The sequence below is a fragment of the Coregonus clupeaformis genome, chromosome 6 (assembly GCF_020615455.1).
Source record: "Coregonus clupeaformis isolate EN_2021a chromosome 6, ASM2061545v1, whole genome shotgun sequence".
Lineage (NCBI taxonomy): Eukaryota > Metazoa > Chordata > Actinopteri > Salmoniformes > Salmonidae > Coregonus > Coregonus clupeaformis.
In genome coordinates this window covers 20,260,070-20,285,000 of record NC_059197.1, presented here as the reverse complement: position 1 = coordinate 20,285,000, position 24,931 = coordinate 20,260,070, and the positions used below count along the sequence as shown (strand labels likewise).

Below are 24,931 nucleotides of genomic sequence, written 5' to 3'. Positions count from 1 at the left end.
TCGATAGTGTTCTACTGCCACCTGCTATGAATGAATAATATTGCACCAATCCCTATTCCAACCCCACCACGATAGATGGCAACACCTATTCTATCCAATGTTGACACCTACACAAAGAAGAAAAAGCTTTCACATGATCACATAAAAACAAATATCACGTGTCTTTCTATTTCCATAAGAGTCCTTTAAACTTTTCTATGGTCTTTCCTCTTAGTTTTCCCAGCCCGTCAACATGGCTTTTCAAGTGTTCATAGTTTTTACTTTTGCATGTCTGTGTGTCCTTTGTGACGTTTTAAAAAAAGTTAACAGAAAGTAAAGAGAAAGAGATACATCTTCTAATGATGGCATTAGGGAAAAGGTAAACCTGTCTTTCAGCAGCAATGGATTACCCAAAAACCAGTCGTGGAAAAAGTACACAATTGTCATACTTGAGTAAAAGTAAAGATACCTTAAAAGAAAATGACTCAAGTAAAAGTCACCCAGTAAAATACTACTTACATTTTACATTTTAGTCATTTAGCAGACGCTCTTATCCAGAGCGACTTACAGTTAGTGAATACATTTTTTTTTTTATACTGGCCCCCCGTGGGAATCGAACCCACAACCCTGGCGTTGCAAACGCCATGCTCTATCAACTGAGCTACATTTACTTGAGTAAAAGTCTAAAAGTACTTGGGTTTAAATATACTTAAGTATCACAAGTAAATGTAATTGCTAAAATATACTTCAGTATCAAAAGTAAAAGTACCAGTATAAATCATTTAAAATTCCTTATATTAAGCAAAGCACATTTTTATTATTTTTTATTTACACAAAGCCACTCCAACACTCAGTCATCATTTACAAACAAAGCATGTGTTTAGTGAGTCTGCCAGATGAGAGACAGTCGGGATGACCAGGGATGTTCTCTTGATAAGTGTGTGAATTAGACCATTTTCCTGTCCTGCTAAGCATTAAAAATGTAACGAATCCTTTTGGGTGTCAGGGAAAATGTATGGAGTAAAAATTACATAATTTTCTTTAGGAATGTAGTGAAGTAAAAGTAGTCAAAAATATAAATAGTAAAGTACAGATACCCCCCAAAACTACTTAAGTAGTACTTTAAAGTATTTTTACTTAACTACTTTACACCACTGCCAAAAACTGGCCCACTTCAAAGTTGCAGACAGTCGAGTGTGGAATCAAGTAAGTTCTGACATTTCCTTCTATTCTTATTCGCACTGCAGTAAATGGAGAGATCACTTACCTGTGAGATTTTCAGTCTACTGTCTAGGTGTGATCAAGTGTGTTAGTTCTTGCATAACACAACATACTGTTGCCAGAAATTCCTTGTAACTGAGACGTACCACAGAGCTGGAGGACCCGTGGTTTTGATGATTGGCGGAGGAACCAATCAACGACGGATAGATGGCGATTAACCCCGGGTCGGCCTGGCTTCCTTATACCAAGAAGCTCCGCGACCTCTGTCTTATGGTAGAGCACCGTTTCGATGGCGACAGTCGTCCCACGGCGTAAATTTATATTGGTTGGTTTTATGTATGTTTACATTTGTGCTAGTAATGTCTATTGCGCTTCTATCACTATATTATGGTGGCTGTTGTTCATCAAATTAACCGCTAGGTGACAGTGTTCCATTTAAATGTGAGCCCCCTGTCCAGAAGTGTCCTGTACTCTCTCAATCTGAACCTCATTAGACTGATCTGTTATTATTTGTATCTGGCTAATTCAAAGAATCAAGTGGGATGGATTGACGTGTCGTGCATGCAGACTATATAAATAGTCAACCAGGTGCTGAGTGAGGCTCTCAGACTGGCTTCCTCCTGACTTGATTAACCCCTTGTCTGTCTGGTCCCTTACAGTGACCTGAGCACAGAGAATCTGCGGTTTCTCAGCAGTCAATAAGCTCTGGCCGACCTGGCTCACTTCCGCACTGCCATCACCAAACAACGGGGCTTGACCAACAGCAAGTGGGTGGCATTAGGCGGGTCTTACCCGGGCACGCTGGCAGCCTGGCCCCGACTCAAGTACCCCCACCTGATTCATGCTGCCGTGGCAAGCAGCGCGCCTCTCCACGCCACAATCAACTTCTCAGGTAATAATAACACACACAGTAATCCTCCTTTCTCTCTGTGATCTGTCAATTCTCTCTCTAATTTTACCTGTACTCAGGCTTGTCCATCTCCCCATCTCTCTTTCTCTCCTCTCCATGACCAGTGTGGGGGAGTTTCAGGGCATTACAGGATACCTGGAGGAGGGTATCCCTTAACCATTTTAACGTTTGTCTGAAATAAACTTAAGCAAATCACTCAATAAACAGCTGAGAGGCATAACAAAAAGTTGAGCCTGGATTGGCCCGGAGTTTCCTGGACTTGCCCTTTACCTCCCGGCGAGTATTCAGGAGATCCCAATGTTCTGAATGTTTCACCTTGCTGAATATAGACCCCAGGCAGATCCTTGCTATGGAATAATGAACTGGAAATAGTCGTGCACTGACTATTAGTCGGTCACTATCAGTGAAGGCTGCTGAGGGGAGGACGACTCATAGTAATTGCTGGAAACCACGTTTGATACCATTCCAGCCATTATTATCAGCCGTCCTCCCCTCAGCAACCTCCACTGGTCACTATGTATATTTGAGTTGAGGATAATGGCCAGTATGAAAAATGTATGCACTCACTAACTGTAAGTCGCTCTGGATAAGAGCGTCTGCTAAATGACTAAAATGTAAAATATACCCTGGAGGGCAGATAGAGGAATAGGTGAGGATGGGGAAGAGTGAAGGGTGCTCTCTAGGTTGTTGTCTTTGACTTTCTCTTCTCTTGTCTCACTGGTTTCTTGAGGAAGACTACAAGGGTGTCACCAAGGCAACAGTGTCTTAGAACATGGACATCTATAACAACACACACTAATCCCTTTTGATGAGACTGGGAACATTTAGAGATCAACCAACACACACAAACACAGAAGCTCAGTTGGGAATACTGCAATGATGTCAGATACCGTCATATTTCTCCCAGTCCACGCAAGTTTCTATTTCCCAACAAGCAGCAGGTCATTGTGGTTTAGTGAGTGTTTTCACTTGCTTGTCTAAACAAGGCCTACTTTCCCCACTGTAAAGATGATCATTTTTTAGAAAGTCATAAAAGGTTATTATTGTGGTAACCACACATGGAGCTGGCCTGTGTCCGTACTGAGATGGAGACACTGCAACATGTTTGGAAAACTCTTCTAACTCTGAACACTGTATGACATTCTAAATAAGATTCAGGTTATTTGAATGATACTCCTACGCACTGTTTAAGTATAACATTGGGAGGCACTTAGAGACTGGAGGTGGAAACTGTCCTCTTAGGCCTCACTCCCTCCTATCTGAGATACCTACTGCAGCCCTTATCCTCCACATACAACACCCGTTCTGCCAGTCACATTCTATTAAAAGGTCCCCAAAGCACACATCCCTGGGTCGCTCCTCTTTTCAGTTCGCTGAAGCTAGCGACTGGAACAAGCTGCAAATAACACTCAAACTGGACAGTTTTATATCCATCTCTTCATTCAAAGACTCAATCATGGACACTCTTACGGACACTTGTGGCTGCTTCGCATGATGTATTGTTGTCTCTCCCTTCTTACCCTTTGTGCTGTTGTCTGTGCCCAATAATGTTTGTACTATGTTGTGCTGCTGCCATGTTGTGTTGCTACCGTGTTGTTGTCATGTAGTGTTGCTACCATGTCGTGTTGTCAGGTGTTGCTGCCATGCTATGTTGTTGTGTTAGGTCTCTCTTTATGTAGTATTGTGGTGTCTCTCTTGTCTTGATGTGTATTTTGTCCTATATTTTTATTTTATTTTTAATTTTTAATCCCAGCCCCCGTCCCCACAAGAGGCCTTTTGCTTTTTGGTAGGCCGTCATTGTAAATAAGAATTTGTTCTTAACTGACTTGCCTAGTTAAATAAAGGTTAAATAAATACAAATAAAAACTCCCTCATTCAGTCATTCACATCTACTGGTTTAGTAGAGAATAGAGTTACAGTAAGAAGAATAACTATATAGTAGAGATTGACAAAGAATACCACAGAACAGGTGTGTGGTGTGGCTGAGGACAAACAAGTGTGTTATTTAATTGGGGTCAATTGCCAGGACATCATCCAGTCACTCCTCTCCTAACTGTCCTGTCCTAAGAGTGTATGTGTGTTGATGGTGCTGGTCTGAGATGGGTCTGGCAGCTTCAGATATCGGAATGTCGGACACGCTCTAGAATCCGTCGGAATGCCATGGCATCCGCTCCGGTCTCTTTGAGTCTCTCGGACAAAGGAATCACTCTCCACCTCTTAATTCAGTCCCTCTCCCTCTTATCCTTCCCTCGCCCTCTTATCCTTCCCTCACCCTCTTATCCTCCCCTCTCCCTCTTATCCTTCCCTCTCCCTCTTATCCTTCCCTCTCCCTCTTATCCTTCCCTCTCCCTCTTATCCTTCCCTCTCCCTCTTAATTCAGTCCCTCTCCCTCTTATCCTTCCCTCGCCCTCTTATCCTTCCCTCTTATCCTTCCCTCTCCCTCTTATCCTTCCATCTCCCTCTTATCCTTCCATCTCCCTCTTATCCTTCCCTCTCCCTCTTATCCTTCCCTGTTATCCTTCCCTCTCCCTCTTATCCTTCCCTCTCCCTCTTATCCTTCCCTCCCTCTTAATTCAGTCCCTCTCCCTCTTATCCTTCCCTCACCCTCTTATCCTTCCCTCTTATCCTCCCCTCTCCCTCTTATCCTTCCCTCTCCCTCTTATCCTTCCCCTTCCCTTTCCCTCTTATCCTTCCCTCTTATACTTCCCTCTCCCTCTTATCCTTCCCTCTATTATTATTATTGGTGTGTTTGTAGACTTGGCAGTGAAAGGGTTTTAATTAAGTTTGTTTGTGTGTGGGTGTGTGTATGCTGTCCTTGGGCACATTGGTCTTTGGCTTTATGGGCAGTCGCTTATTACTGCATGTTCTCTATGTGCTTGTTCCAGGTTGTCATAGTGACTGTATGGTCATTTTATTTGGTGAACGGGTGGGCTGAGACTGCTTTATTAGTCTGGCTACTGCTACTGATGTCAGACTGACACATACACCATACATTTGTCTGGGCAGCACCCTGACCACACTGTACAAGCGCATACACACACAGAAATGTACACACATGTAGGCCATGTCTCCGTCTGTCCAGTTTTCTAACCACCAGATACCTCTGAGAAACAGTGTCTGTGTCACAGTTCTGTCCTGAGGCGCTCTGTCATGGGTCACCTCCAAAGTCAACATGTGACCTCAAAACTAGAGGGTGGGACCGGACCCTCTGTGACTTGGACAACAGTACCTCACACTAGGGCTTTTGGATGACTGTAATTGGCCAGCCAAATGACCATGGTCACCAAAATAACTGTTAGAATAGCAAAAAAAATTTATTATAATAATTAAGACGCACATTTTCTCTTCCTCTGCTCCTGACTGCATGTGCTGCCATAGAAATAGAATGAATAGAACGGGTGTCCCCATTCAAGACAATGATGGCTTCCTCTGTAGCTCAGCTGGTAGAGCACAGCGCTTGTAACGCCAAGGTAGTGGGTTCGATCCCCGGGACCATACACAAAAATGTATGCACGCATGACTGTAAGTCGCTTTGGATAAAAGCGTCTGCTAAATGGCATATTATTATTATTATTATTATTAATGGGTGAACTAGTGGCCATTGCGGGAAGTAAAAGCAGGAAGTAAAAGTAGGAAGTAAAAGCAGGAAGTGTACCCATCAATATGTGCTGTGATGTGTTGATTCAACTCAACTGACATTACAAAAATTACATTCCATTGCGTGAGCCTCATCAGTTAACATCATTTGAATGAACATTTCACCATGGAAATTCTTACATCACAATACCAGGCAGCCATTTTTTATTTTTTATTTTTATTTAACCTTTATTTAACCAGGTAAGCCAGTTGAGAACAAGTTCTCATTTACAACTGCGACCTGGCCAAGATAAAGCAAAGCAGTGCGATAAAATCAACAACACAGAGTTACATATGGGATAAAACAAAACAAGTCAAAAATACAACAGAAAATACATATATATACAGTTTGTTCAAATGTAGCAAGTTATGGAGGTAAGGCAATAAATAGGCCATAGTGCAAAATAATTACAATTAGTATTAACACTGGAATGATAGATGTGCAAGAGATGATGTGCAAATAGAGATACTGGGGTGCAAATTAGCAAAATAAATAACAATATGGGGATGAGGTAGTTGGGTGGGCTAATTTCAGATGGGCTGTGTACAGGTGCAGTGATCGGTAAGGTGCTCTGACAACTGATGCTTAAAGTTAGTGAGGGAGATAAGAGTCTCCAGCTTCAGAGATTTTTGCAATTCGTTCCAGTCATTGGCAGCAGAGAACTGGAAGGAATGGCGGCCAAAGGAGGTGTTGGCTTTGGAGATGACCAGTGAGATATATTGCAAGTGTACCCATGAGTTTACCTGTCACATTGCCTGGGTTAGGGTGTAATATGAATAGAATGACAGTAAAACAGTTATGCTATGTATTTGCTGAGTAGTTAGCTGAAATTCAATGTGATTGTGTTCATTTTTCACTTTGATGGCAACATTTCTGTACTGCTACCATTCACTCCCAGTCATTTTTGCTCCGTCCCTGGTCCAATGAATTTGTTTATTTTCAAATGCTTCTGCATGGAATTATTACGTGGTCTTAAACTTTTATCTTCAACCTAGCTGACGGGATGGGTCAAGTGTTTCTTTATGTCAGTCTGTTGCAACATAGCACTTATATCAATGGAGTGCATTCAGTACCACCAAATACAGTGGGGGAAAAAAGTATTTAGTCAGCCACCAATTGTGCAAGTTCTCCCACTTAAAAAGATGAGAGAGGCCTGTAATTTTCATCATAGGTACACGTCAACTATGACAGACAAAATGAGAAAAAAAATTCCAGAAAATCACATTGTAGGATTTTTAATGAATTTATTTGCAAATTATGGTGGAAAATAAGTATTTGGTCAATAACAAAAGTTTCTCAATACTTTGTTATATACCCTTTGTTGGCAATGATACAGGTCAAACGTTTTCTGTAAGTCTTCACAAGGTTTTCACACACTGTAGCTGGTATTTTGGCCCATTCCTCCATGCAGATCTCCTCTAGAGCAGTGATGTTTTGGGGCTGTCGCTGGGCAACACAGACTTTCAACTCCCTCCAAAGATTTTCTATGGGGTTGAGATCTGGAGACTGGCTAGGCCACTCCAGGACCTTGAAATGCTTCTTACGAAGCCACTCCTTCGTTCCCCGGGCGGTGTGTTTGGGATCATTGTCATGCTGAAAGACCCAGCCACGTTTCATCTTCAATGCCCTTGCTGATGGAAGGAGGTTTTCACTCAAAATCTCACGATACATGGCCCCATTCATTCTTTCCTTTACACGGATCAGTCGTCCTGGTCCCTTTGCAGAAAAACAGCCCCAAAGCATGATGTTTCCACCCCCATGCTTCACAGTAGGTATGGTGTTCTTTGGATGCAACTCAGCATTCTTTGTCCTCCAAACACGACGAGTTGAGTTTTTACCAAAAAAGTTCTATTTTGGTTTCATCTGACCATATGACATTCTCCCAATCCTCTTCTGGATCATCCAAATGCACTCTAGCAAACTTCAGACGGGCCTGGACATGTACTGGCTTAAGCAGGGGGACACGTCTGGCACTGCAGGATTTGAGTCCCTGGCGGCATAGTGTGTTACTGATGGTAGGCTTTGTTACTTTGGTCCCAGCTCTCTGCAGGTCATTCACTAGGTCCCCCCGTGTGGTTCTGGGATTTTTGCTCACCGTTCTTGTGATCATTTTGACCCCACGGGGTGAGATCTTGCGTGGAGCCCCAGATCGAGGGAGATTATCAGTGGTCTTGTATGTCTTCCATTTCCTAATAATTGCTCCCACAGTTGATTTCTTCAAACCAAGCTGCTTACCTATTGCAGATTCAGTCTTCCCGGCCTGGTGCAGGTCTACAATTTTGTTTCTGGTGTCCTTTGACAGCTCTTTGGTCTTGGCCATAGTGGAGTTTGGAGTGTGACTGTTTGAGGTTGTGGACAGGTGTCTTTTATACTGATAACAAGTTCAAACAGGTGCCATTAATACAGGTAACGAGTGGAGGACAGAGGAGCCTCTTAAAGAAGAAGTTACAGGTCTGTGTGTCAGGTGGCGATGGTGAAATGCGGTATTCGAAGTCAAACGCAGGACACAGAGCTTACTGGAAACGTACTTTACTTTACAGTAACCAGGAAAGAAAACCATCTCCATACAAGGAGGAAAACAACCCGCACACTAACACTGCCGAAGACGAATACAATAACACACAACACACAATGCACGACAGAGGGTTAAATAGGGGAAACAATACAACATTATTGGGAACAGGTGTACACAATCAGGACAAAACAAATCAAACACCGAAACATAGATCGGTGGCAGCTAGTACTCCGGGGACGACGAACGTCGAAACCTGCCCGAGCAAGGAGGAGGAGCAGCCTCGGCTGATTCCGTGACAGTACCCCCTTGACGCGGCGGCTCCAGCCCGCGCCGACCCCGGCCTCGGGGACGGCCAGGAGGACACGGAGCAGGGCGAGTCGGATGACTCCGGTGGAAGTCCCTCAACATGGAGGGATCTAGAATGTCCCTCCTGGGGACCCAGCACCGTTCCTCCGGACCGTACCCCTCCCACTCCACGAGATACTGCAGGCCCCCCGTCCGACGCCTTGAATCCAAGATGGAACGGACTGAGTACGCCGGAGCCCCCTCGATGTCCAACGGGGGCGGAGGAGCCTCTCGTACCTCATTCTCCTGGAGTGGACCAGCCACCACCGGCCTGAGGAGAGACACATGGAACGAGGGGTTAATGCGATAATACCTGGGCAGTTGTAACCTATAACATACCTCGTTCAATCTCCTCAGGACTTTAAAGGGCCCCACAAACCGCCGACCCAGCTTCCGGCAGGGCAGGCGAAGGGGCAGGTTTCGGGTCGAGAGCCAGACCCGGTCTCCCGGTGCATACACCGGAGCCTCACTGCGGTGGTGATCGGCGCTCGCCTTTTGACGTCTGATGGCCCGCTGCAGATGGACGTGCACAGCGTTCCACGTTTCTTCCGAGCGCCGAAACCACTCGTCCACCGCAGGGGCTTTGGTCTGGCTCTGATGCCAAGGTGCCAGAACCGGCTGATACCCTAACACACACTGGAAAGGCGTAAGGTTAGTGGACGAATGGCGGAGGGAGTTTTGGGCTATCTCTGCCCAGGGAATATATCCCGACCACTCCTCTTGCCGGTCCTGGCAATATGACCTCAGAAACCTACCCACATCCTGGTTAACTCTTTCCACCTGCCCATTACTCTCAGGGTGAAAACCTGAGGTAAGGCTAATCGAGACCCCCCAGACGTTCCATAAATGCCCTCCAGACTCTAGAGGTGAACTGGGGACCCCGATCAGACACTATATCCTCAGGCACCCCATAGTGCCGGAAGACGTGTGTAAACAGGGCCTCAGCAGTTTGTAGGGCAGTAGGGAGACCTGGCAGGGGAATGAGACGGCAGGCTTTAGAAAACCGATCCACAACGACCAAGATCGTAGTGTTCCCCTGGGAGGGGGGAAGGTCCGTGACAAAATCTACCGATAGGTGAGACCACGGCCGTTGTGGAACGGGTAGGGGTTGTAACTTCCCCCTGGGCAGGTGTCTAGGTGCCTTACACTGGGCGCACACCGAGCAGGAGGAAACATAAACCCTCACGTCCTTAGCTAAGGCTGGCCACCAGTACTTCTCACTAAGGCAGTGCACTGTCCGACCAATACCCGGATGACCAGAGGAGGGTGACGTGTGAGCCCAGTATATCAAACGGTCGCGAACCTCGAGCGGCACGTACCTCCGACCCTCTGGACACTGTGGAGGAGTAGGGTCGGAACGTAACGCCCGCTCGATTTCCGCATCCACCTCCCACACCACCGGTGCCACTAAGCAAGACTCCGGGAGTATGGGAGTGGGCTCAATGGACCTCTCCTCTGTGTCATATAGTCGGGACAGGGCGTCTGCCTTAGCGTTCTGGGACCCTGGTATATAGGTGAGCTTAAATACAAAACGGGAAAGAAACATTGACCACCTTGCCTGGCGAGGATTCAGCCTCCCCGCTGCCCGGATGTACTCCAGGTTACGATGGTCAGTCAGAATGAGAAAAGGGTGTTTAGCCCCCTCAAGCCAATGTCTCCACACCTTCAGGGCTTGAACCACAGCCAGCAGCTCCCTATCCCCCACGTCATAATTGCGCTCCGCCGGACTGAGCTTCTTAGAATAGAAAGCACAGGGGCGGAGTTTAGGTGGCGTACCCGAGCGCTCAGAAGCGCCCACCTCCACCTGGAATGCGCCGAGGTAAACAGGTCCTTCAGACGTTTAAACGCCCTGTCCGCCTCAGCTGACCACTGCAGGCGCACCGGACCCCCCTTTAGCAGAGAGGTAATGGGAGCTGATACCTGTCCAAAGCCCCGGATAAACCTCCGGTAGTAATTGGCAAAACCCAAGAAGTGCTGCACCTCCTTTACCGTGGTGGGAGTCTGCCAATTACGCACGGCAGAAACGCGGTCAATCTCCATCTCTACCCCTGACGCGGACAACCGATGTTCCAGAAAGGAGATGGACTCCTGGAAGAACAGACATTTCTCCGCCTTCGCATACAGGTCATGCTCCAACAGTCTACCAAGCACTCGACGCACCAGGGACACATGCTCGGCTCGTGTAGCGGAATATATTAGAATGTCATCAATATATACATTTTACATTTACATTTTAGTCATTTAGCAGACGCTCTTATCCAGAGCGACTTACAGGAGCAATTAGGGTTAAGTGCCTTGCTCAAGGGCACATCAACAGATTTTTCACCTAGTCGGCTCGGGGATTAGAACCAGAGACCTTTCGGTTACTGGCACAACGCTCTTAACCACTAAGCTACCTGCCGCCTCATACCACAACACCCTGTCCATGCAAGTCCCGGAAAATCTCGTCCACAAATGATTGGAAGACTGAAGGAGCATTCATTAACCCGTATGGCATGACGAGGTACTCATAGTGACCCGAGGTGGTACTGAATGCTGTCTTCCACTCATCTCCCTCCCTAATGCGCACCAGGTTGTACGCGCTCCTAAGATCCAATTTTGTGAAGAATCGCGCCCCGTGTAATGACTCCGTCATACTAGCAATCAGAGGGAGAGGATAGCTGTATTTGATGGTGATCTGATTTAGACCACGGTAATCAATACACGGGCGTAAACCCCCATCCTTCTTCTTCACACAAAAAGAAACTTGAGGAAGCAGGGAAAGTAGACGGCCGTATGTAACCCTGTCTCAAAGATTCGGTGACGTAGGTTTCCATAGCGGCCGTCTCCTCCTGAGACAGAGGATACACATGACTACGTGGAAGCGCAGCGCCTACCTGGAGGTCTATCGCACAATCCCCCTGTTGATGAGGTGGTAATTGAGTCGCCTTCTTCTTACTGAAGGCGAGAGCCAAATCGGCATACTCAGGTGGAATATGTAAGGCGGGAACTTGGTTCGGGCTTTCCACTGTCGTTGCCCCTACGGAAACGCCTACACACCGCCCAGTACACTGATCAGACCATCACTGGAGAGCTCTCTGCTGCCATGAAATGTTGGGGTCATGAGCTGTTAACCAGGGAAGCCCCAACACCACGGGAAACGCAGAAGAATCAATCAAATACAAATCTCCTCATGACCCTCCTGCGTTTTCATCCGGAGAGGCGCCGTGACCTCCCTAATCAACCCAGACCCCAACGGGCGGCTATCTAGGGCATGAATGGGGAAGGGCACATCAACAGGTACGATAGGAATCCCTAACTTATAGGTGAACTGGCGATCAATGAAATTCCCAGCTGTGCCTGAATCTACTAGCGCCTTATGCTGGGAGTGAGGAGAAACCTCGGGAAACACCACTTTAATACACATATGATCAGCAGAGAGCTCTGGGTGAGTTGGGTGCCTACTCACCTGGAATGACTCATCAGTGCGTCGCCCACTGCCTCGATTCCTAGGAGACCCTCCCCAGCACCGACCAGCAGTGTGTCCTCTGCGGCCACAGTTGGTGCAGGGGACGGCCTCCCCTCCTGGTCTCCCTCCTGGTCTCCCTAGCACCAGCACCCCCGAGCTCCATAGGGGTCGGCTCGGAAGTGCTGGGGGATGGAATGGACGGCCCCGAATCCGGACGTCCGCGGGTAGCCAACAGGGTATCCAGGCGAATCGACATGTCCACCAGTTGGTCAAAGCTGAGGTTGGTGTCCCTGCAGGCCAATTCCCGACGCACGTCCTCCCTCAGGCTGCATCTGTAGTGGTCGATGAGGGCCCTCTCATTCCATCCCGTGTTGGCTGCTAGCGTCCGGAAGTCCAGCGCAAACTCCTGCGCGCTCCTCCTCCCCTGTCTAAGATGGAATAGACGCTCACCCGCCGCTTTACCCTCTGGGGGATGATCGAATAATGCCCGGAAGCGGCGGGTGAACTCTGCATAGCTGACCATAGCGGCGTCTATCCCACCCCATTCGGCGTTGGCCCATTCCAGCACCTTGCCGGACAGACAGGAGATGAGGGCGGAAACGCTCTCGTATCCCGAGGGCGCCAGGTGAATGGTTGCTAGGTAGAGTTCTACTTGGAGCAGGAAACCCTGACACCCGGCCGCGGTGCCATCATAAGCCCTCGGGAGCGAGAGCCGAATCCCACTGGACTCCGGAGATGGAACGATGGGTATGGCTGAGGGTGGTGGTATTGTTGGAGGAGGTGTGGGCCAACCTCCTCTCTCCCATCGGCTCAAGGTGTTCATCACATCTTGCATGGCGGTGCCCAGTTTCTGGATCATGGCGTCTTGGTGGATTACGCGCTCCTCCAGTGACCCCGTTGGCACCGCTGATCCTGCTGACTCCATGGGAAGGTGTGTTATTCTGTCAGGTGGCGACGGTGAAATGAGGTAGGCGAAGTCAAACGCAGGACACAGAGCTTACTGGAAACGTACTTTACTTTACAGTAACCAGGAAAGAAAACCATCTCCATACAAGGAGGAAAACAACCCGCACACTAACACTGCCGAAGACGAATACAATAACACACAACACACAATGCACGACAGAGGGTTAAATAGGGGAAACAATACAACATAATGGGGAACAGGTGTACACAATCAGGACAAAACAAATCAAACACCGAAACATAGATCGGTGGCAGCTAGTACTCCGGGGACGACGAACGCCGAAACCTGCCCGAGCAAGGAGGAGGAGCAGCCTCGGCTGATTCCGTGACACTGTGAGAGCCAGAAATCTTGCTTGTTTGTAGGTGACCAAATACTTATTTTCCACCATAATTTGCAAATAAATTCATTAAAAATCCTACAATGTGATTTTCTGGATTTTTTCCCTCAATTTGTCTGTCATAGTTGACGTGTACCTATCATGAAAATTACAGGCCTCTCTCATCTTTTTAAGTGGGAGAACTTGCACAATTGGTGGCTGACTAAATACTTTTTTCCCCCACTGTATGTATTCTGCTTACACTTCCAGGTAGTTTTATGTTTAATGTGTGTATGTTTCCCCTTGCACAAAAAGGAGTAGATAGAAAGCAGCGAGCTAGTGTCAAATTGACTCTAAAACAGAACAATAGTGTCCTAGTGTAGAAGATGAGGTTGTTTAGACAAAGATAAATACTATTGTACCATGCCTCTAGAGATACTATCTCTTTCATTGTGTCACGCTCTGGCTCCGGGACTTTGTATGTTGAGCCAGGGTGTGTTCGTTTTGTTGTGTTTTGGTTGGTTGTCTTTGGGTGTGTTGTCTTGGTTGTTCGTGTGACTCCCAATCAGTGGTAACGAGTGTCAGCTGTCGGCTCGTTATCTCTGATTGGGAGCCATATTTAAACTGTGTGTTTTCACCTTGGGGTTGTGGGTTTTTGTTCCATGTTCTGTCAGTGTCACAGAGGACTTCACGTATCGTCATTTGTTTTGTTGTTTCGTGGTTGCTTTAATTGAATAAAGTCAACATGTTCGCTCAACACGCTGCGCCTTGGTCCGTTTCCTTAGACGATCGTGACAGAAAAACCCACCACAAAAGGACCAAGCAGCGTATACAGGAACACCCGCAGGAGAGAACGCTGGTGGATGTCCTCCTCGGCTGGGGACATATTACGCAGGAGGAGGCCGTCCGGTACCGGAGGGCGATGAAGGGGGAGAACCTGGCAGGAGAGGAGCAACGGCGTCAGCAGGGCCATCGTCGGAAGGACGAGAGGCAACCCCAAAAAGTTTTTTGGGGGGGGCACATGGCTTGGGCGGCTGGGCAGCAGGAGGCTGCCACAGGGAGACGTGGAGAGAAGGCTACCGGATTACGGGAGCCATTGGCGAGTAGAGGGAGGGAAGTTGTTGTGGCACGGCGTGAGAGACTGAGGTGTGTTACCAGTCCGGTCCGGCCCGTTCCTGATCCCCGGTTAAGGCCAGTGGTGTGTGTTCCCAGTACGGACCGGCCTGTTCCTACTCCACGCACCAAGCCCACGGTGTGCGTCGCCAGTCCAGCCCGGCCGGTTCCTGCTCCACGTACTAAGCCTACGGTGTACGTCGCCAGCCCAGCCCGGCCTGTTCCTGCTTCTCGCATCAAGCCTACGGTGTGCGTCGCCAGCCCAGCCCGGCCTGTTCCTGCTCCACGCACAGAACCTACGGTGTGCGTCGACAGCCCTGCCCGGCCTGTTCCTGCTCCACGCACCAGGTCTACGGTGTGCGTCGCCAGCCCTGCCCGGCCTGTTCCTGCTCCACGCGCCAAACCTACGGTGTGCGTCGACAGCCCTGCCCGGCCTGTTCCTGCTCTACGCACCAAGTCTACGGTGTGCGTCGACAGCCCTGCCCGGCCTGTTCCTGCTCTACGCACCAAGTCTACGGTGTGCGTCGACAGCCCTGCCCGGCCTGTTCCTGCTCTACGCATCAAGTCTACGGTGTGCGTCGACAGCCCTGCCCGGCCTGTTCCTGCTCTACGCACCAAGTCTACGGTGTGCGTCGCCAGCCCAGCCCGGCCTGTTCCTGCTCCACGCACTAAACCTACGGTGTACGTCGCCAGCCCAGCCCGGCCTGTTCCTGCTCTACGCATCAAGTCTACGGTGTGCGTCGACAGCCCTGCCCGGCCTGTTCCTGCTCTACGCACCAAGTCTACGGTGTACGTCGACAGCCCTGCCCGGCCTGTTCCTGCTCTACGCACCAAGTCTACGGTGTGCGTCGACAGCCCTGCCCGGCCTGTTCCTGCTCTACGCATCAAGTCTACGGTGTGCGTCGACAGCCCTGCCCGGCCTGTTCCTGCTCTACGCACCAAGTCTACGGTGTGCGTCGACAGCCCTGCCCGGCCTGTTCCTGCTCCACGCACGAAGCCTACGGGGTGCGTCGTCGGCCTGGTCCAGCCCGTTCCTGCTACTCGCACCAAGCCAGGGGGTGCGAGTCGTCAGCCTGGTTCAGCTCGTCCCTGCTATTCGCACCAAGCCAAGGGTGCGAGCCGTCAGCCTGATCCAGCCCATTCCTGCTACTCGCACCAAGCCAGGGATGCGAGTCGTCAGCCTGGTGAGGCCCGTTCGGCTCCACGCATCAAGCCTAGGGTGCGATCGTCAGCCAGGTCCGGTCCGTTTCTGCCTCACGCGCCAAGCCAGGGTGCGGTCGTCAGTCCAGATCCTACCAGCTGGGTCGGATCGGACCGGGGCGCTACGGGGGATTGAGGAAGGGTGGTGGTCAAGCCCGGAGCCGGAGCCGCCTCGAGGAGCAACACCCACCCAGCCCTCCCCTGTTTGGGGTTTTGAGGCGCGGTCGCAGTCCGCGCCTTTAGGGGGTACTGTCACGCTCTGGCTCCGGGACTTTGTATGTTGAGCCAGGGTGTGTTCGTTTTGTTGTGTTTTGGTTGGTTGTCTTTGGGTGTGTTGTCTTGGTTGTTCGTGTGACTCCCAATCAGTGGTAACGAGTGTCAGCTGTCGGCTCGTTATCTCTGATTGGGAGCCATATTTAAACTGTGTGTTTTCACCTTGGGGTTGTGGGTTTTTGTTCCATGTTCTGTCAGTGTCACAGAGGACTTCACGTATCGTCATTTGTTTTGTTGTTTCGTGGTTGCTTTAATTGAATAAAGTCAACATGTTCGCTCAACACGCTGCGCCTTGGTCCGTTTCCTTAGACGATCGTGACACATTGTTACCCAACGCTTAGGTTTACCTCCACTTTACTCATATCCTTCCATATCCTTGTCTGTACATAATGCCCTGAATCTTTTCTATAACACCCGGAAATCTGCCCCCTTTATTCTATGTACCCAACGCACTAGAAGACCAGTTCTTAAAGCCTTTAGCCGTATCCTTATTCTAGTCCTCCTCTGTTCCTCTGGTGATGTAGTGGCTAACCCAGGCCCTGTAGCCCCCAGTATCACTCCTACTCCCCAGGAGCTATCATTTGATGACTTCTGTAATCGCAAAAGTCTTGGTTTCTTGCACATAAATATCAGAAGTCTACTTCCTAAGTTTGAGTTATTCACTGCGTTAGCACACTCTGCCAACCCTGATGTTCTAGCAGTGTCTGAATCCTGGCTCAGGAAGGCCACCAAAAATTCTGAAATTTCCATCCCCAACTATAACATTTTCCGTCTAGATAGAACTGCCAAAGGGGGTGGAGTTGCAATCTACTGTAGAGATAGCCTGCAGAGCTCTATCATACTATCCAGGTCTGTGCCCAAACAGTTTGAGCTTCTACTTCTAAAAATCCACCTTTCCAGAAATAAGTCTCTCACTGTTGCCGCTTGCTACAGACCCCCTCAGCCCCCAGCTGTGCCCTGGACACCATATGTGAATTGATTGCCCCCATTTATCCTCTGAGTTTGTACTGCTTGGTGACCTAAATTGGGATATGCTTAATACCCCAGCCATCCTACAATCCAAGCTAGATGCCCTCAACCTCACGCAAATTATCAACGAACCTACCAGGTACAACCCTAAATCCTTAAACATGGGTACCCTCATAGATATCATCCTGACTAACATACCCTCTAAATACACCTCAGCTGTCTTCAACCAGGATCTCAGCGATCACTGCCTTATTGCCTGCGTCCGTAACGGGTCCGCGGTCAAACGACCACCCCTCATCACTGTCAAACGCTCCCTAAAACACTTTAGCGAGGAGGCCTTCCTAATTGACCTGGCCCAGTTATCCTGGATGGATATAGATCTCATTCCGTCAGTAGAGGATGCCTGGTTGTTCCTTAAAAGTAATTTCCTCTCAATCTTAAATAAACATGCCCCATTCAAAAAATACAGAACTAAGAACCGATATAGCCCCTGGTTCTCCTCAGACTTGACTGCCCTTGACCAGCACAAAAACATCCTGTGGCGTACAGCATTAGCATCAAATAGCCCCCGCGATATGCAACTTTTCAGGGAAGTTAGGAACCAATATACACAAGCAGTCAGGAAAGCAAAGGCTAACTTTTTCAAACAGAAATTTGCATCCTGTAGCACTAACTCCAAAAAAGTTTTGGGACACTGTAAAGTCCATGGAGAATAAGAGCACTTCCTCCCAGCTGCCCACTGCACTGAGGCTAGGAAACACTATCACCACCGATAAATCTACAATAATCGAGAATTTCAACAAGCATTTTGCTACAGCTGGCCATGCTTTCCATCTGGCTACCACTAACCCGGCCACCAACTCTGCACCCTCTGCTGCAACTTGCCCATGCCCCCCCCGCTTCTCCTTCACACAAATTCAGACAGCTGATGTTTTGAAAGCGCTGCAAAATCTGGACCCCCTACAAATCAGCTGGGCTAGACAATCTGGACCCTTTCTTTCTAAAACTAGCCGCCGAAATTGTCGCAACCCCTATTACTAGTCTGTTCAACCTCTCTTTCATAACGTCTGAGATCCCCAGAGATTGAAAGCTGCCGCGGTCATCCCCCTCTTCAAAGGGGGTGACACTCTAGATCCAAACTGCTACAGACCTATATCCATCCTGCCCTGCCTTTCGAAAGTATTCGAAAGCCAAGTTAACAAACAGATCATCGACCATTTCGAATACCACCGTACCTTCTCTGCTATGCAATCCGGTTTCCGAGCTGGTCACGGGTGCACTTCAGCCACGCTCAAGGTCCTAAACGATATTATAACCACGATTGATAATAGACAGTACTGTGCAGCCGTCTTCATCGACCTGGCCAAGGCGTTCGACTCTGTCAACCACCGCATTCTTATTGGCAGACTAAATAGCCTTGGTTTCTCAAATGACTGCCTCGCCTGGTTCACCAACTACTTCTCAGATAGAGTTCAGTGTGTCAAATCGGAGGGCCTGTTGTCTGGACCTATGGCAGTCTCTATGGGGGTGCCACAGGGTTCAATTCTTGGGCCGACTCTTTTCTCCGTGTATATCAATGATGTCGCTCTTGCTGCTGGTGACTCTCAGATCCACCTCTACGCAGACGACACCATTTTGTATACATCTGGCCCTTCATTGGACACTGTGTTAACAAACCTCCAAACGAGCTTCAATGCCATACAACAATCCTTCAGTAGCCTTCAACTGCTCTTAAACACTAGTAAAACTAAATGCATGCTTTTCAATCGAACGCTGCTAGCACCCGCCCACCCGACTAGAATCACCACTCTCGACGGGTCTGACCTAGAGTATGTGGACAACTACAAATATCTAGGTGTCTGGTTAGACTGTAAACTCAACTTCCAGACTCACATAAAGAATCTCCAATCCAAAGTTAAATCTAGAATCGGCTTCCTATTTCGCAACAAAGCCTCCTTCACTCATGCTGCCAAACATGCCCTCGTAAAACTGACTATCCTACCGATCCTTGACTTCGGCGATGTCATTTACAAAATAGCCTCCAACACTCTACTCAGCAAATTGGATGTAGTCTATCACAGTGCCATCCGTTTTGTCTCCAAAGCCCCATACACTACCCACCACTGTGACCTGTACGCTCTTGTTGGCTGGTCCTCACTACATGTTCGTCGTCAAACCCACTGGCTCCAGGCCATCTATAAATCACTGCTAGGCAAATCCCCGCCTTATCTTAGCTCATTGGTCACCATAGCAGCACCCACCCGTAGTCTGCGCTCCAGCAGGTATATCTCACTGGTCATTCCCAAAGCCAACACCTCCTTTGGCCGCCATTCCTTCCAGTTCTCTGCTGCCAATGACTGGAACGAATTGCAAAAATCTCTGAAGCTGGAGACTCTTATCTCCCTCAATAACTTTAAGCATCAGTTGTCAGAGCACCTTACCGATCACTGCACCTGTACACAGCCCATCTGAAATTTAGCCCACCCAACTACCTCATCCCTATATTGTTATTTATTTTGCTCTTTTGCACCCCAGTATCTCTATTTGCACATCATCTCTTGCACATCTAGCATTCCAGTGTTAATACTATTGTAATTATTCTGCACTATAGCCTATTTATTGCCTTACCTCCATAACTTGCTACATTTGCACACACTGTATATATATTTTCTGTTGTATTTCTGACTTTATGTTTTTTTTACCCCATATGTAACTCTGTGTTGTTTTTATTGCACTACTTTGCTTTATCTTGGCCAGGTCGCAGTTGTAAATGAGAACCTGTTCTCAACTGGCTTACCTGGTTAAATAAAGGTGAAATAAAAAAAATAAAAAAAATAAAAAATAGCATGCCAGGCTTACTTATACAGAGGTCTAGTTCCATGAATGCCTATACTGTCATCAGCAGTGGCCCTCAGTCTCTGTAACGCAGCACTCTCTCTGTCTCTCACTCACTCTGTCTCTCAGCTTATGTTCAAAACTGCAGATCTAGTCAGAGAAGGATCGGGCATATATCCTAGATGCCCTGGCAGACAACATTATGAACACAGTCCAATACAACAATAACAATAGAGAATTTGAGGTAAGAGAGGTTTGTGGACAGTAAATCATTTCAGGGTATAAGGAGCCTGGTTGACCTAGGAGAGGAACCATTTTGAGTGAGAGTTAGGGTAGTTTGGGGGTGAAATGGGGTTGGGGAAGAAGAGACAGGTAGCTCAAAGCTGAAGCCCAAGGTAGGAAATTTAACCGCCATTGTTCAAATGCGAGACGCCCAGGGTTGTGGCCCAGAAAAGAGGCTCTCCTGGGGGTTCACTGGGCTTTCATGCACCCCTATTCGAAAACCGTGCCCCCTCTCATAACCAAGTAGTGTCTGTCTTTCCCTCAGGGAGGGGGGCCAGGGAGGGGGGTCCGAGCTTAGAGATGGGGTATCTGACCATTTTCCCAGAGGTCTGTTGTGGTCACCATGGTGATTCTCTCTGTGGCCTGTTGCCAGTGGAGATGTGAGTGCATTTACCAATAAGCTGATGTGGAAATGGCACAAAAGAGTCTTTAGATTCATACAGGCTCCAGTTTCCTTCCCTCAGAGCAGAGAGCTGCTTTAAAAGGAGTGGTGTTGTATGACCTCTACAGAACAACACACTAATAGAATGATTGGTAGGCTCCAGCGCCCAGAGGGATGGATAGGGGCTGGCTACACTGGGGGTTCAGGTACCACTGAGGAATTTGAATAGGGATTAAAACAGATAGGGGTGTGTAATCTAACCAGATAATCTAATACCCTGCATGGTTGAGCAACGTGTGGCTCACAAAATAGGAAGGAAACTTAATATAGCTGTCACGACTTCCGCCGAGGCCTCCTGGTTCGGGCAGGCTTCGGCGTTCGTTGTCACCGGAGTACTAGCTACTGCCGATCCCATTCTCATCACTCCACTTGTCATGTCTTGTCAATCACACACACCTGGTGCTCATTCCCCTAATTAGTATGTGTATAAGTGTTCCCTCTGTTCCCCTTGTCTTTGTGAGTGATTGTTTGTTGTGAGAGCGTGTAGCTCGGTTGAGCTACTATTCACTGTGTTTATGCCAAGGTGGATGTTTTCCCTTGTAATAGTTTAGTTTGACGCTTTGGGCGTTTGATTTATGTAAACGGAATAAACTCTGGACTTCGGTATTTTACCTCCTGCGCCTGACTCCTTCATTCACACCTCGTCACAATAGCAGAGATACAAATATGGACTTCTTGTGATGGTCACAGGTGGGGTTAATTAATACAGGTCTGTGTAGAACCCAGTTGTAGTAAATATGTAACTAACTAAATATCTCATGTGTACCTTAGCTGTTTAGCATACTAAGTATTGCTCTGTATGATGCCAGTGAAGGAGAGACACAGCGGTAGTCAATGAGATTCTACAGACTTCCACCCACAGTTGTAGTAAGTAACCATTATGTTTGTGTCATTGCAGCATGTGTTGGACACCAACTGCACCATTAAGACTGTGTGTGGGGTGATGTTCAAGGCCTCTCTGGGAGACCCCTACCACCACTTCACTTATTTTGTTCGCCTCAGAACCAGGACCACCTTCTTAAGCCCTGTTTTAAAGGCCTCACCTACAACGTCAACCTTCAGGACCTCAGGAACACATATTATAGCGAACCCCACAGCGGGGAGGGTGAAAGGGGGAGAGGGGCAAAGGGGCAAAGGATCCCACTGCGGGGGAGGTGAGGAGGGAGAGGGGCTGGAGTGGTGTTTGGGGGAGAAGGGGTGTGGAGAGTTGAGGGGGAAGGGGTATAGCCTGTCTCTGGGGATGTATGTCAATATCCACAATAAAACCAATTCTGTACAATGCCAAGGGACAGAAGAATCCAAACCTGCTTTATCAGCAGTTAACACCCTGATGAACACACAGGCCGTCACTCAATAACACCTAGGCCGTCACTCAATACTGGTCCAGGGGACCCTTGTCCATAAGGCTTTTATTTGCATTGTTATTTTCACAATTATTTGCTTTGCTAAATTTGAATGGTGATCACTATTTGAATGGATTACCTCTTGCTATATCTTTTGTCAAGAAAGAGATGAAAATGAAGAGTATAAGTGATGGCCTGTAGCTAGAGCATCTTCGGCTCCTTTTGCCTCTGCATCATGCAAAGTGTGTTTTATAGACTTGTAATAGTGTTATTCAGCAGTAAAGAAAGATCCCTCCTTGTTATACTGCTCGATGGTAGAGTTGTGTGTGCGCGTGTGTTTGTGTGCATGTGCGTGCATGCATTTGGAAAGGCAGTGCTAAGACAGGCGTTTTACACATCTTCCTTTTAGTTTACAGTGGAAAGTGAGTCTCTCTATATCCTCTGATCCAGAACTTTGGTTAGAGCCCTGTCGTAGGTTGTGTTCGGTTAGTAATAATGACTTTGCATGTTCAACCAGTTTCCATGTTGTGCTCTGACCTTTGGCTGTGGCCGTGGTTCCCAGGGCTAGTTTCCTAGACTGGGAGGGTGTATTGGTTTAGTGGGGATCATAGGAAGTGGGCTTTTAAAGAGCCGCCCGGAGTGTCTATAAACCACCCACTCCTCTCTCTCTCTCTCTCTCTCTCTCTCTCTCTCTTTCCTTTCTTTGTCTTTGCTCAAAGGCACAAAAAGGAACAGTAAATCGTTTTTTACTCAAACTATTTTTGACTGATTGTTGACCTAACCTGTGTCATTCAAGTCTTGTGGTATTAATATGTAATTTAAGCAATGAAGTTGAAAGTTAATATTTGTTCTAGTGAGACACATATTTGCTCTAGTGAATCAGACGAGATGAAGTCACCAGAGACGTACATACAGATGATGATTGTCCCTACTGTGTGTCTGTACGGTATGTATCTTTGTATCCAGGGAGACAGTGGACGTACCAGACCTGCACTGAGTTTGGCTACTTCCAGACCACTGACTCTCCTAACCAGCCCTTTGGTGGCTTTGGCCTCCATTGAGTACTTATTTAATGCTGACAAGTATTCTCCTCCAGGTGTGTGTGTGTGTGTGTGTGTGTGTGTGTGTGTGTGTGTATTAGTGAAGGAATGTCTATCTGTGGTATGACTGGATCAATGGGCCTCTCTCCTCTCTCATCCCCCTCTCCCTCCTCTCTTTCCATCCCTTCCCTCTCTGGCAGGTACCATGTGGAACAGTGTCAGGACAATTTCAACATCAGCGCTAAGACACTACTCTGGAATAGACCAGACCAAAAAGAATTACAGCAGCTACAACATCCGTGCCACCAGAATAGTCTTCCCCAACAGTTCCATCGACCCCTGGCATGCCCTGGGCATCACCTCTAGCATCTCAGATGACCTCCCTGCCATCTTCATAAAGGGTGAGGGTTCAACGTTGGTCCTTCTATCCTTCAACTGATGTCTATGGTGTCTTGTGACTACATTCAGGTCCTTTCAGCATCTGACAAACGCTTTGCAGATAGTTATTCTTCCATACTGTATGTACAGGAAGAGGTCAAGAGAGCAGCTGTGTCATATCACTGTATAACAACAATGCTGTATAACAATAATCTCTATCTCACTCACGCGCTCTGATCCAGGAACAGCCCACTGTGCCAACATGTACCCTGCAAGAGCTGAGGACCACCCCCAGTTGACCCTGGCTCGGGAACACGTCTTCCAGCGCCTACAAACGTGGCTGAAGGAGAAGTGATAGACAGCCACGGTGGCCAATCAGGCTAGGCTGAAGGAGAAGTGATAGACAGTGAGATGATTTTACTTGGATCTTACAGTACATTCATTAAAAATAAAAAGTGTATTTCCCAATATATCTGAATTGTTTTTTTCCAGACAGTCAGTGCACTTCACAATGTCTGACTGTCTTCTCTTGTGAAATATTGGCAGGAAAATGCATAAATGATGCTCTCTCTCTTGGCACTATGACAGTAGGAGAACTATGATTATGTCCTACAAAAAGACCAGAAGATGACGTGTCAAACACAAACATTCTGGAAATACAGTCACTCTACAGCAGAGGAGCTGTGTTACAGTATATCATCCAGACCATATACAGTTGAAGTCGGAAGTTTACATACACTTTAGCCAAATACATTTAAACTCAGTTTTTCACAATTCCTGACATTTAATCCTAGTAAAAATTCCCTGTCTTAGGTCAGTTAGGATCACCACTTTATTTTAAGAATGTGAAATGTCAGAATAATAGTAGAGTGATTTATTTAAGCTTTTATTTATTTAATCACATTCCCAGTGGGTCAGAAATTTACATATACTCAATTAGTATTTGGTAGCATTGCCTTTAAATTGTTTAACTTGGGTCAAACGTTTCGGGTAGCCTTCCACAAGCTTCCCACAATAAGTTGGGTGAATTTTGGCCCATTCCTCCTGACAGAGCTGGTGTAACTGAGTCAGGTTTGTAGGCCTCCTTGTTCACACACGCTTTTTCAGTTCTGCCCACAAATATTCTATAGGATTGAGGTCAGGGCTTTGTGATGGCCACTCCAATACCTTGACTTTGTTGTCCTTAAGCCATTTTGCCACAACTTTGGAAGTATGTTGGGGTCATTGTCCATTTGGAAGACTAATTTGCAACCAAGCTTTAACTTCCTGACTGATGTCTTGAGATGTTGCTTCAATATATCCACATAATTTTCCTTCCTCATGATGCCATCTATTTTGTGAAGTGCACCAGTCCCTCCTGCTGAAAAGCACCCCCACAGAATGATGCTGCCACCCCCGTGCTTCATGGTTGGGATGGTGTTCTTCGGCTTGCAAGCAACCCCCCTTTTCCTCCAAACCTAACAATGGTCATTATGGCCAAATGGTTCTATTTTTGTTTCATCAGACCAGAGGACATTTCTCCAAAAAGTACGATCTTTGTCCCCTTGTGCAATTGCAAACCGTAGTCTGGCTTTTTTATGGCGGTTTTGGAGCAGTGGCTTCTTCCTTGCTGAGCGGCATTTCAGGTTATGTCGATATAGGACTTGTTTTACTGTGGATATAGATACTTTTGTACCCGTTTCCTCCAGCATCTTCACAAGGTCCTTTGCTGTTGTTCT

At 47.6% G+C, this 24,931-nt stretch overlaps 1 pseudogene; it reads left to right on the top strand.

Annotated features, from left to right (window-relative positions):
- Positions 1-1,140: 1,140 nt before the first annotated feature.
- On the top strand, positions 1,141-23,618 carry LOC121568106 (annotated as a pseudogene).
- Positions 23,619-24,931: the final 1,313 nt, after the last annotated feature.